This window comes from Coffea arabica, chromosome 2c (assembly GCF_036785885.1).
Source record: "Coffea arabica cultivar ET-39 chromosome 2c, Coffea Arabica ET-39 HiFi, whole genome shotgun sequence".
Classification (NCBI taxonomy): domain Eukaryota; kingdom Viridiplantae; phylum Streptophyta; class Magnoliopsida; order Gentianales; family Rubiaceae; genus Coffea; species Coffea arabica.
The window spans coordinates 48,361,711-48,375,978 of NC_092312.1; the positions used below are offsets into that span (position 1 = coordinate 48,361,711).

At 42.0% G+C, this 14,268-nt stretch overlaps 1 pseudogene; it reads right to left on the reverse strand.

Moving 5' to 3' along the window:
- Positions 1-5,467: 5,467 nt before the first annotated feature.
- Positions 5,468-6,621, reverse strand: LOC113718227 (WD repeat-containing protein LWD1-like; annotated as a pseudogene).
- Between the last annotated feature and the right edge of the window lie 7,647 nt (positions 6,622-14,268).

Consider the following 14,268-nt stretch of genomic DNA (forward strand, 5'->3'; position numbering starts at 1 on the left):
TAATTTGTTTGAGACGAGGGTGTACTTTATCACACTCGTTCTCTTGTCTGTTCATATGCCAATTTTGGTGTCAATCTGAATCTGTATCTGTATCTGTATCTGTATCTGTTTGAACATCGTTTGGAAACTTGTAACCAACGACCTTTCTGTGACCTATGAGCTCAAATCCTGTGGCTAAGTTATTCGAGTCGGGCCGGCAAGGCCTGGACGATTAGATAACGAACCACGGTAGTCTGTTTTGGGATCTTTGGGTATTGAGACCTGTGATTCCGGTATACTCGAGTATTACCATTTCTGTTTCTGTTGAGGTGAGCGGGCCCGGTAAAGGGGTGTTTGGTGGACGGAATTTGGTGTAAAGTGGGGTCTACGGACGTGTTGGTTCTATATACGTTGACGGAGAGTCAACCGGCTTGGATCAAGTACTGCGCTGGAAAGCTGGCGCCTGAGAGCCACCTGTATCCTCCCTATTTGAGTTCTTGTGTTTACCTGTCTTACTTTATAGCGAGCTTGTGTATCTGATTTGTATAACGTGAAATGCCATGATTTTTCTGCTACATGTTTGGTACCTCATTGGGCGTAAGCTCACCCCCTCCTCGTTATCTTTGTTTTCCTTACAGGAACCTCTTTTGGAAATCATGATTTTGAGAAGCGAGTTGAGCTAGTTAGATAATCTTTTGTTCTTTTGTATAGCTCCTCGAGAGTGAGCAAACTCCAAATGTATTTCATTTCACTGGTTCCATTTGAATTGTAAACCTAGCGACATGTATATATATGAAAGCGTTTTCCCCATGTTTAAGCTTGGCGGTCTTCAATCGTTCATTTCTTTTGGGTCCTATCTCGCGTAATATCGAATTTGTGTGATTCGACTCCGTAGTTCTGGCGAGAGCTGGGCAGGCGGTCCGCTGAACCCTTTGGTTCGCCTTAGGGTGAGGTGGGGCTGTCACACGATACGTTTCTCGATCAATGTGTTTCGAAACACGTAGCACGTTTGCCCAAGGATCTAGCGAGATTGTCCTACACTTGGTTTGCGGGACCTTAAATCAACACGGACGACACGAGTTGGTTTAAAGTGGTAGAACGATGACTCCGATGAAGGTGATTACTCCAAGGGATAGGTCGGTTGAACAATCATGGACAAGACGCAAGATTGCTCAATAACCCTTGCTAAGCAAGTGAAAGGCTCGAAACTCTCTGTTAGAGGAAGAATCGAAATAAAGGAAAAACTTTATTCATCAAACTTGTCTTTAAAACCTTACAAAGCAAGCCTTTTTATAGGTTAAGAGGAACAAGAAAAACCTTAAGAAAACCCTAAAGGAGTGGTCGGCCATCTTGGTGCCACGATGGGCTGGCCCATGCTTCTAATAAGCAACTAATCCAATCTAATAAGTATCAAAGACTAAAGCCCTACTTGGCCAACTCACGTGGAGGCCCACTTGATTCTTCATGGGCTTGAATCAAGGTGTAGATTACTTGTTTGTCTCTTTCCAAGCCTTCAACATCTCTATGGACTCCATGTTGGTCCTGGACAATTCGAACAAGGGCTTGGAGGGATTCTTTGAAGAGCTTGGCCCGTGCACGTGTGACTGGGCCTAATGGCACTCGGACTGGGTCATTACGTGGGCCCTGACCCATGCACACATCAGTCCCCTTCTCTTGAGAAGGATTTGCCCTCAAATCTGGATCCTCCTTGTCAAGAAACGGGCTCAAATCCAGGACATTGAAGGTCGCGCTAACATTGTACTCTCCAGGGAGCTCCAATTTGTAAGTGTTGTCATTAACTCGTTGGAGCACTCGAAAGGGTCCATTACCTCTTGGGGACAACTTGCTTTGTCGATGCTTGGGGAATCTCTTCTTTCGTAAGTGTAGCCAAACCCAATCTCCAGGCTCAAAAACTATCTTACGACGGTGCTTGTTGGCATTCTGGAGGTATTGTTGGGTATGCCTCTCAATGTTTGCCCGAACGGCTTCATGTAACCTGCGCACAAATTCAGCCTTCTTTTTTCCATCTAAGCTTGTGTACTCAGAGGAAGGTAAGGGTACTAAATCAAGGGGGGGTTAGCGGGTTAAAGTCATAAACAATCTCAAAAGGTGAGTAGTGTGTAGCACTGTGAACAGTTCGATTGCAGGCAAATTCAACATGAGGCAAGCATTCTTCCCAAGTTTTAAGATTCCTCTTAATCAAAACCCGAAGTAGTGTGCCACATGTGCGATTGACAACTTCAATTTGTCCATCGCTTTGTGGATGACTGGTGATGGAGAATAATAATTTAGTGCCAAGTTTAGACCACAAAGTCTTCCAAAAGTAACCCAGAAATTTGACATCTCTATCACTAACAATAGTCCTAGGCATACCATGCAGACGAACAATTTCTTTGAAGAACAAATGAGAAATATGAGATGCATCGTCAGTTTTATGACAGGAGATAATATGAGCCATCTTAGAGAATCTATCAACCACTACAAAGATGGAGTCATTTCCCCTAGGTGATCTAGGGAGTCCTAAGACAAAGTCAATGGACAAGTCTACCCAAGGATAGTGGGGAATAGGCAATGGGGTATACAGGCCGTACGGATTTGTTTTAGACTTTGCCTTATGACAAGTGGCACATCTACCAACCATGCGCTCAACATCTCGATGCATGTGAGGCCAGTAGAAATGCTCTTGTAACATGGCTAGAGTCTTAACCATGCCAAAGTGTCCCATGAGACTACCACTATGTGTCTCCCTAAACAAAAGATCACAGACGGAAGAGTTAGGCACACACAGTTTATCCACATGAAATAGAAATCTATCATGCAAAAAGTACTTTCCATGTGGGTTCTTAGCACACGCAGCATATATGTCACCAAAGTAATGGTCATGTGTGTAGAGTTCCTTAATCATTTCAAACCTTAATAACTTAGCATCAAGAAAGACAAGCAAGGAATGTCTACGTGATAAGGCATCAGCTACTGTCGCGCCCCATTTTTTGATAAGAAAAATAAATGGTTTGAAAAATGGATTTTGTTTTGTGGTTGGAAAATGAATTGTGATTTAAAAGAAAAATGGGTCTAAATGGGGTTTTGAGAATGCGACGATTTGACCCAAAATGTAGCTTAAAAAGGGTTTTTGAAATTAAAATCGGAGTCGCCACTTGGTAATGAGTTAAGGTGTACCAAGTCACCTAAAAAATGAATTTTTTAAGAAAAATGAGAAAAAAGTTAGTAAGAAACCCCTTTTAAACGACTCCTAGTCCACGTAAACCAAGGAAAAAGGTTCGGGAGTCACATTTGACAAAGGGGAAGGCAAGGATACAATCCAAGGCACCCCTTTGACCTAGCCAAGGCTAGTTGCGTGATTTAATCAAAGATTTTCTTGTTTTAACCAAAGAATTTATTACATTTGGATGTGCTACATGAAATGCAAAACCCTAGATTCTAGGATGTCTCTTGTAAGGTTTTTGGTCCCAACCACATGAATTGTGGCGGCCAATGAAAGAAAACCTTATAGAGGTCGATTAGTGCAAATGATGATTCAAGTGCAAGTGTGCAAGTGCATAAAAAGGTGCATGTGTGAAATTGTACAAAATTCAAGTGTTTTTGTGTGCAAGTGTGTAAAAAAAGAATAATAGATATATAAGGTAAAGGGGAATTCCATTTGTGAGGTGAAAATGAGCACGTGATAGGAAAAATGTAGTGAGAAAGTATGGTTTGAGAAAAGTGAAAAAATGTGGTTAAAAGAGTATGTAGATGATAAAAATGAAAGTATGACCCTAGAGGAATGCAACAAGTCGGGTACGGGGGTTGACTCCTAACTTTTCGACTTCTATTTTCCCTTTGATTAGAAGGCAAAACTAGCGTGCTAAGGCTATCGAGTAGCCACACTCGCTCGTTTTCCTTATCGGAAGGGGACTCTTCAGGCAAATGTACCCTAACTAGCATGAGATGCAAGTCCTAAAGTGAAGGGGAAGGAGTTTGAGGAACATACCAAATGATAAACTAAGGAAAAATGCGTGATATGTGGTGATCATGCACTTTATGAAAAAGGAAAAAAAAAAACCTATTGGGTCTAGCATTGGACTAGCCCCTCCTATGAATTCCGACTAGCGTTGGACTAGTGGAAACGATAAAAGAAGCCACAACTAGCGTTGGACTAGTGTGGTGACGTACATTCATCCATTTCATTCATCCACACTATAAAAAAACGAGTAGACATGCGAATCACTTATAAACACGTAGCACATAACACTTAGCATGCTTGACTAGATGCAAGGACCTAATAAAGCGATTAAACACGTAACATGTAGGCATGCAACTAAGCTAATGAACCTATTACATTCACTAACTAAAACAAAAGGGGAAAGGGAAAATGGACCAAATTGCTTGCCACAGCCCTATCTATTACAAGCCAAGAGGTGTACACATACCCCATTAAAAGAATAACTTAATGAAAATAAAAAGTAAATGACATAAGTAAAAGGAAATAAAGAAAAGCTAGGAAAGCAAAGTAGACATGCAATTCACTTAGCACGTTGAGTCACATAGAAGAGACACAAAAGATAAAAAAGAAATTATACCTCCCTTGAAATGAAGCTCTAATGGAGTGAAATCAACTTATTTATCCTCCAAAATGAAAGAAATGGTCAAGGTACCAATTTATTAAGAAAAATTAAAGAAATGTGCAAAACAAAGCTCACTTGATCGTAAATCCCCTAAAGTTATGACTTAAGTGCAATTGATAAAGCATGGTAGTTAATTGAAGCAAAGCAAGCAATGAAGTTGTAAAATTAAAAGCTACCAAGGATCAAATTGAGAAAATCATTCAATTAATTGGGTCATAGTAGAACAAGGGGGGACTTGGGGGGTTGGAATGTAATTTTTCTGGAAAATATTCATGCAAGCTACGAAAACTGAAACAGCTTTTCTTACTTCTGCAAAACTCTCGGCAGTTGCTAAGAATTTTCTGCAACAAACTAGCTACCGGCTTCCATTTTTCAAGCAAGGATTTTAGCCTCAAAACACAACTTCGAAAAGAAATAAATTCAACCCAACATCACAACTTTGATCTAAGCAAAGAACCTACTAGAGCTTAGCACCTAAACATGCAAGCAAGAGCTCAGCATTGCGGGCTGCCTTGAGGAAGACAAAGGCGAAGAGAATCATCAAAGGACAAAACATGATCAAACTGTGGAACAAGTTCAGCAAACCAGCGGTGAAAAGGTTCATGAGTTCATGCCAAGTAATATGAAACAAACTTCTGCAACTATTTCCTATTAAGCTTTAATCAACCCAGAATGAAATTGCTGCACTTTGCTTGCAAGCTAACCCAGGTTTTCTGGTTCAAATACACAGCTTCGACTAGGATTAAGCAACTAACAACTTTAGATTAAGCAACCATGATCCAAGCGAACAAGCAACTCAGAAAAATATCATACTCAGTTCTGAAAAAAAAACATGCATGCAATCCAAACAAGGGATAAGAAAACGGTTATTGCAGCTACGGTAGCGATTACCTGGGATCCAGACAATGAAACACGAGTCATACCCTCAGAATCTGAAGCTTATTCGAGAAGGCGATGGCAACCCAATCAGGCTGGGAAGAGGACCACTGTGGCTGCTCAATTTCGGCACCGGCAGTATAAGCGAGAATGGGGTCCAATCCGCCCTCAATAGGCTGGCCCATGGAAGAGAGATCCCAAATGATGGCCTGGGAGTCATCGTTAGCAGTGCAGATGTGGCACGAGCTGTGGGGAGTCCAGGCGATGGCGTTGACACTGGCCTGGTGCCGTTGCAGCTCCACGACCGGAAACGTGGGGAAGCGGATGTCCAGGACGACTACCTTAGCGCTGTCCATATCGATAGTAACCATGTACCGGGGGTCCTGTTCGTTCCAACCAAAGCGGACGAGCGGCGTATCAGGCTCGGAGCTCTCATAGATAATGATGGAGTGCTCCTTGTCGCGGAGGTCGAAAACCCAAACGGAGCCGTCAGCGGAAATGGAGGCAAAGACGCCGACGCCGCCCCAAGCGATGTCATAGACCTCCTTGTCGTGGGCGATGAGCTGGGTGTCGACGGTCTCGCGGTCGATGTCCCAGATGGTGCAGGTGGTGTCGTTGCTAGAGGCGCCGATGCGCTTGGGCTTGGCCTCGTTCCAGTCAAAGGAGGTGAGGGGGTCGAAGAGCTCGCTGTTGCGGTTGTTGTTGAGCTGGAAGATTTCCAGACGGTTGGGATACCGCTCCATGAGACTGGCGAGGGCTAACCGGTATTTTTTTTCCTGCGGACGCTCCAGTTCATGGCGTATATATGCCACGGCGCCTCGTAGTTGCAGATCTCCGACCTTCGCTGTTGTTCGTCAGACCCACCTTGGGGAAATCGCTGCTAGCCCCCCAAACTCTCCCTGCACTCTCAGTTTTTTAGCCGTTCTCTCCTCTCAGTTTTTTTTTTGCCGTCCCAGAAACCCTCCTTTTGATTTTTCAGCCGCCATTCTCTACATCCCCCAAAACTCTCTATTGCGGCTGCCTTTTCTTTCTCTTTTTATACCAGACTTTCAACCCTAAAACCCCCAGCCACTTCCTCTGAAATTGCAGCTAAGGAGCTGCCCGAAGCCCCTTTCTGGCAAGCTGCAAAATATGCAGCTTGCATGCGCGACACACACTTTTTTTTTTTTAAACAAAATTGATAATAATAAAAATAAATAAATAACAAAAACAATTTAATTGACATTGGATGAAAAATAAACTAAAAACACTAAAGTGCAAATTTTCATTTTTCCCCTTTTTTTTATTATTTTTCAATTTTTTTATTATTTTTTCTTTTCATTTTTTAAATAATGAAACTAAATCCAAAACAACTAAAACATATTTTTTTTGAACACTTTTCTTTTTCCTTTGAGAAATTCTACTCTAAAATGGCGAAAATAACTAAAACTAAAAGTAAATAAAACTAATTGTGACAAATAAAAATAGAACAAATAAAAAACGAATAGTAAATAAATAAATAATAAAACATCAAAAATTTGGTGTCTACACACATGTTATTGAAAAGTTATTGGAAAGTTATATGAACTGTTATATGAAATGAAATACATGGCTTGGTATCGATTGGACAAGTATCCAACGACTACAAATGTTATCATTCAGCTCAACCCCATTGGTAGTTGATTGAATCAAGCCGACAAGGGTTTGGTCGTGACAATTAATGAGCCTTGGGTAAAGTTATAAGGAATCTTGTAGTATGAGAGACTCTTGATTCCGGTATACTCGAGTAATACCACAGTGCAAGTGTTTGGAGTGCGGGCCCGGTAGGGGGATGTTTGGTGGAAGGAATGGGAGAGAAGAGGAGTCTACGGTTGGTTACTCTTCAACATTGACGGAGGGTCAATGAGGTTGGATCAAGAATGGAAGCGTGGAAATGGGCTCTTGAGAGCCACCCGTATCCTTTTATCCTCATTATTAATGTGTGGCTTTATTTATTTTGGGTAAATTGGACTGTTAAGCTTGATGTATCCATGAACTTGGTTGCTTGAGTTGTATTCTCACTGGGCAATTAGCTCACCCCGTTCCTTTTGTTTTCCTTACAGGAATATGACTCTTTTGGAATGAATTTTGATAAATGGTTGCCGAATGAACTAGATGAATGACTCTTTTGTATTGTATATAAAATGGGACCCTAAATGTATCATTAGGGCCGTTTTCACTTTTGTTTTGGCAAACCATATATGTAGTGACTTTTGTATCACTTTTAAATGACATTTTGGTTTGTAAAGGCTAAATGTTATGTGGTATATGTAATTCGATGTTTGGTTGGGTACGGACGAGTCGGTTACTATTCATGGCCGACTCCGGATTTCATTTTCTTTTATTTTGGGTTATTTTGCCCTTTTGCCTTATTTGCGCGCGTTATAAGTTCCGGAACGTGGAAGCTCGCTCTATACTGTACCGTTAGTCCTGGCGAGAGCTGGGCAGGCAGTCCGCTAACCCCTTTTGTTCGCCTTAGGGGAAGGTGGGGCTGTTACAGGTGGTATCAGAGCCACGTCGCGTGGTCTCTGCGCGAAGTGAGACTGGGCCAAGTGGTGTTGTGGTCCTAATTTCATGAATATGTTTAAGTGCTCGTTTGAGCATAAGCTATGAACCTTGAAGTGTTATAGGTCTTTAATCTTTCTCATGGTATTTAAGGACCCTAGATAAGTATGTCGGACAGGAATTTTGATTTGTAGATGGTTTACTCTTGGGACTGGCCAGCTCGAGATGTGAACTATCTTATTTCGGATTCTCGTGCCCGAGTACCCCAGAATTGAGGTGATGCAAGCTACTAGGTATTTGAACCCTGTGTTTTGGAAACGAGCCTTGTATTTTGGAAACGTGAACAGGCTTTGTCTGACTAAAATGAGCACAAGAGATCAATGGACATCTAGTTTGGATAGTAAGTGACGTGAGAGACCAGACGGGCTGGTGCTGGGATGACTTTTCGACCGTATATTACTAAGTCTATATTTGCTTACTTGCTTATCCGTCTTTTAATATAACGTGTTATATGTGATATGTTATTGGTATGATAGATTTTGTTATGTTAGTCAATTTATTGCATTCATGCATGGAAGTACCCTTTTGGAAAGAGAAAAGAAAAGAGAAAAAAAAAAAAACCCGCGGACATGGTCATAGCAGTGACACAAAACGAGACCAAGAGTCAAAGAGAAGAAAGGGAGGAAACAACACCTGAACCGAACATGGACCAAGAGTGCTACTTGTATTCAAGGCTTTCTTATGACCCATTGTTTTGCCGACAGGCTACCATCTGAGGTCCAGCAACTCTGTAAAATGGCACGTAGGGTTGAGATGTATAATGAAATCGGGGGTCTTCGAGACGAAAGAGAAGTCCAAAAGAACCTAGTCGCATACTGGGAAGGGCGCTGGAAGCACGAGTATAAAGAGAAAATTGAGCTCCTGCACAAAAACTTAGAGCTAAAAAGGAAATATGAAGGGATTTCCGAGGAGGCCCTGGAAAAGGCTCACTGCATCAAGAATGCAAAGGTGCAAGTGAAAGCTTCCCAAATACGGAAAAGGGGTGCAGCGGGTAGCGTGAGTGAGGAACCTAGCGAAGCAATGACACCTTCTAAAGTACAGAAAGTGAACCAGTTATTCGGGCCGCCATGGACAATGGGGGCGGTAGATAAAAGATTTGTCAATGGAAGCCAAACCAGACAGGGGGAGATTTCTCCGAAAAGCAAAAAGATGACTTTCCACTTGACTTGTGACTATTGCGGAAAGGCCAATCACACTGAGAATGATTGTTGGAGAAAGGGGAGGAGATGTCTGCGCTGTGGGAGCATCGAGCATCGAATTGCATATTGCCCGATTAAAGTGCGGAAAAAGAAAAGAACTCAACAACCAACCCAGACCGACCCTGCACCGTCAAGCGGAGAAGGGACTGGAATGAAGAACCCCGTTTCTTCTGACTCTGAAGACGGAGAAGGTACAGGCCATTGGTTACTTTAAATTTGAAGGAAAATTTCGAGGACGAAATTCTTTTAAGGGGGGGAGAGTGTGAGAACCCGTAAAACCCTAATTATATTCCTAGGGTTTATTTCCCCTTAATAGCATATTTTCTGCATTTTCTGGCTTAGAAATATTTTCTTAATGGATTTTATGAGCAATTATAGTTTTAAGATGATTTTTCTAGCATTGGTGAATTTTTAGAAAATTAAGAATATATATTGGATGTGGGACCCACTAGTGCGATAAGTTCGGAAAAATTCGGCCAATAAGGTTAAGTTTCGGATACTGTTAAAAGTTTATCGGGTGTTAAGAGATAAGTAGGGTGTGTGAAGTGATTGATGTGAGAGAGAAAAGAATGATAAGGATGCATTTAATAGAGTGACACATGTCACCTTTTCATTGGTTGAACTTTTAAGAAACACTATTCACAATTTTGACTTTTTTGACCAAAGGATTAAATATCCAAAATTCACCAAAAATCACCATTTTCTTCTCCTCATATGGCCGGCTCTCTCCTCTCTCTCTTTCTCTCTCTCTTGCTCCAAGTACAAAGAAGAAACACTTCAATCTTGTTCCAAATCATCAAACCAACCATCCAACCTTGATTTTGCTCCATAAAACATCTTCAAGTGGTGGTTGTGAGTTGTTTTGTGGATTTGTTTGGAAGAGCTAAGGTGTCCATCATCTTCCTCTCTCTTGTTGTTAGGTGAGTGATGCTTCAACCTTTCTACTACACCTAATGATGGTTATTTTGTGCTTAATGGTGGCATGAGTGTTGAAATATATGATTTGTTTCTTGATTTGAAGAGTTTTGGTGGAGTTTTTATTTTATTGGGAATTTTTATGGTTTAATATGATCTTGATGTTGGGGGCTTGTATGATGAATTGTAATGGTTGGAAATGACTCTAGTGAGTGTGAATTGTGGTGAAATGCAATCAATTTTGGATTTGGTGTGAAATTTGAAAAGTTAGGGTTCTTAAATCCCCAATTCTGTCCGGTTTTGGATCATAGGGTTAGAGGCCGAATTTGACTTTGCTCAAAACATGAAAGTTGTATGTATTGATGTGATTGGGATGCCTGCAAAATTTCAGGTCATTTGGATGAGTGTAGAGTGAGTTATGCCGTTTTTACTGTAGCTGTTCTGCTTTGATCAGAATGCGAAAACTGCGATAGTAATTGGCCATTTTGACTGGAATTGGTTTGGATTTTGGAGTTGGTGTCTTCTGATGAAATGTAGCTGAGTGTCTTAGCTAACATATGCCTTTGGAATTTCGGCATTTGGACTTGTATGGACTGAGATATACCAATTACAGTTTTCTGCGTTTTGCAAACCTGTTTTGGGAATTCTGGTATAGTATTTCGTATATTCGACCTAGTTGTGTTAGGAACTGGATTGAGTGGTCTTCTACATTATTGTATCCCTGTATCATAGCTTTGAAACGGTGGGTCTTACACCCCCATCCGATAATTGTAGTGAGAGTTGTGCCATTACCGCATTATGACGTCAAAACCGGTTTTCTTATCAAGGCCTAAGTTAAAGCCTTTTTCCTAATTTCTGGTTTCCTATGATGCTTATATATGTTTGCAAAACCCTATTGGGGTTGTTATTGGCATTGTTTTGTGACTCGCTATCGAGTCTCATTGCATTTGTTTACGTGTTCTAGGGCGTGACGGTGGTTCACGACTTTCTCCTGACGGAAGTGCATGAAATAGCACTTAATTGATTGGTGAGTGTACTACTCACTTGTGTGCTATTATATGGCTTTGATATTTGAACTTGAGATGTTGAATGTTAATGGATTGATGTGAGAGTGTACTTTATCACTCTCACTTATTGTTTCACATGTTATTGAAAAGTTATTGGAAAGTTATATGAACTGTTATATGAAATGAAATACATGGCTTGGTATCGATTGGACAAGTATCCAACGACTACAAATATTATCATTGAGCTCAACCCCATTGGTAGTTGATTGAATCGAGCCGACAAGGGTTTGGTCGTGACAATTAATGAGCCTTGGGTAAAGTTATAAGGAATCTTGTAGTATGAGAGACTCTTGATTCCGGTATACTCGAGTAATACCACAGTGCAAGTGTTTGGAGTGCGGGCCCGGTAGGGGGATGTTTGGTGGAAGGAATGGGAGAGAAGAGGAGTCTACGGTTGGTTACTCTTCAACATTGACAGAGGGTCAATGAGGTTGGATCAAGAATGGAAGCGTGGAAATGGGCTCTTGAGAGCCACCCGTATCCTTTTATCCTCATTATTAATGTGTGGCTTTATTTATTTTGGGTAAATTGGACTGTTAAGCTTGATGTATCCATGAACTTGGTTGCTTGAGTTGTATTCTCACTGGGCAATTAGCTCACCCCGTTCCTTTTGTTTTCCTTACAGGAATATGACTCTTTTGGAATGAATTTTGATAAATGGTTGCCGAATGAACTAGATGAATGACTCTTTTGTATTGTATATAAAATGGGACCCTAAATGTATCATTAGGGCCGTTTTCACTTTTGTTTTGGCAAACCATATATGTAGTGACTTTTGTATCACTTTTAAATGACATTTTGGTTTGTAAAGGCTAAATGTTATGTGGTATATGTAATTCGATGTTTGGTTGGGTACGGACGAGTCGGTTACTATTCATGGCCGACTCCGGATTTCATTTTCTTTTATTTTGGGTTATTTTGCCGTTTTGCCTTATTTGCGCGCGTTATAAGTTCCGGAACGTGGAAGATCGCTCTATACTGTACCGTTAGTCCTGGCGAGAGCTGGGCAGGCAGTCCGCTAACCCCTTTGGTTCGCCTTAGGGGAAGGTGGGGCTGTTACAATGCTTCGAAGGTGTCCTTGTGTTCAGGGAAAGGATTTGTACTTATGCTCGGCTCTTGTTCACCTCTTTTCCTTAGCATTATTTCCCCTGCCTCGATCATGTCTTGGACTTTGTGCTTGAGTGCCCTGCAATCGACGGTTGAGTGACCAGGTACTCCCGAATGATAGGCACAAATAGCATGTGGATTGTACCCAGCAGGCATGCCATGAAGGTAAATTGGAGGGGGAATCACACCTATTTTGTTGGCAGCCTTCAATTGCTCATACAATTGGTCTAAAGGCCTGCCTAGGTTAGTGAAAGTTCGGGTACGGCTTTGATTGTAGGTCTGAGTGGGTCGGGGATAGTTGTAGGTGGGTCTATTTGGTGGGGAAAATCTTTGGTGGTAAGGAGCCCGAGGACGAGCTTGTTGAAAGCTTGGTTGAAATATTTGGAAAGGAGTTGTAGGCGGGTTGGCATAATTTGGACGAGGTCGAGGATGGGTGATATTGGTGTGGTAAACAGGATGAGGGCTTGAGTAGTAGGGGTAAGGGTTTGAGTAGGTAGGGTATTGTCGAGGTCTGGGTCTTGGGACAGGGTTTTGATTCCATGTGAAGGCAGTTTCCCCCTCTTTCTTTTGGAATTGCGGGTTCTTCCCACTAGTCCCCTGACCTTGCAAAGCATCCAACTGTGACTTGAGGGTAGAGACATTAACAATCTTCCCAGCTTTCACGAAGTCATCGTACTCCTCAAGTGTATTGACAATAGCAGCGAACGAGCATCCAGTCATGCGAAAAATTTCTTCGAAATATGGAGGATCATGTGCCTTAATGAAAGTGCGTATGATTTCGTCCTCAGTCATCGGTGGCTCGACTTTGGCAGCTATTTTCCTCCATCTCTTGGCATAAGTCTTGTGATCCTCGGAGGGTTTTCTTTTTGTTCCTTCCAACGTGTTTCGTGTTGGAGCCAGCTCGCAGTTATACTCGTATTGCCTTACAAACGCATTGGACGGGTCCAGCCAGGTCTTTGCTTCTTCAGGTTTCAGCTTGGAATACCAGTCGAGTGCATCCCCCTCCAGACTTTCTGGGAATAGCCTTAAAGGCAGATTTTCATCATCTGTTGGCCTACCCAACTTGTTGGCGAACAGTCGGAGGTGTGTCTTGGGATTGCCCGTCCCATCATACTTGTTAAACTTCGGAGTTTTGAACCCCTCAGGCAATTGCACATTCGGGAAAAGGCAAAGCTCATCGTAATCCAGGACTCCTTGCTTGTTCACCCCCTGACTCTTCCTTATAAATTCATCAAAACGATCAAGGCGCTTAAGCAGCTTCATATCAACGGGAGCGGAAGATTCCCCCATTTCTGGCTTGGTTTGAAAAGTATGGTCCGGCAGGAATGGCTCAGCAGCAGGGTAATAAAAGGTATGTAGCTCTGGTGGTATGTTTGAAGTAAGTTGGGGTTGTGGACCTTGCATGTAAGCAGGGAAAAATGAAGGATCAGGAGGGTAAGTGTATGGCAAATGTATGGTGGGATAGGTGAAAGTTTCTTCAGGTGCAATAGGGAATGATGGAGTAACAGTGGCGTGGGCCGAAGGTAGGACAAATGTCTCTTGCTCAGGCTGTCTGGCGGGTACAGGTTCAGGTTGAACTCCGCTGCTAATTAGCTCATCATCCAACTTCCCTTGAGCGGCCATCTCAGACGCCATCTCTCCAAACTTGGTAAGCATCTCAGTCAACTGAATCCCCAAACTTGCAGTCTCGGGTTGAGCGGTAGTAGCAGACCTATCTGACTGTTCTGGTTGTGAACTCATGTTTACACGATTCCTTTGGACTTGACTAAGGGATCGCGTTATGATGGGGCTTCGACGAGAAGCTATGTTTAAATATTACCTGAGAATTTTTGAAAAATTGCCTTTAGATTCAACCCTCGCTTAGTTATTCCAAAGAAAATAAAGAAAGGGAAAAGAAAAAAGACAAGAGTTAGTAGATAT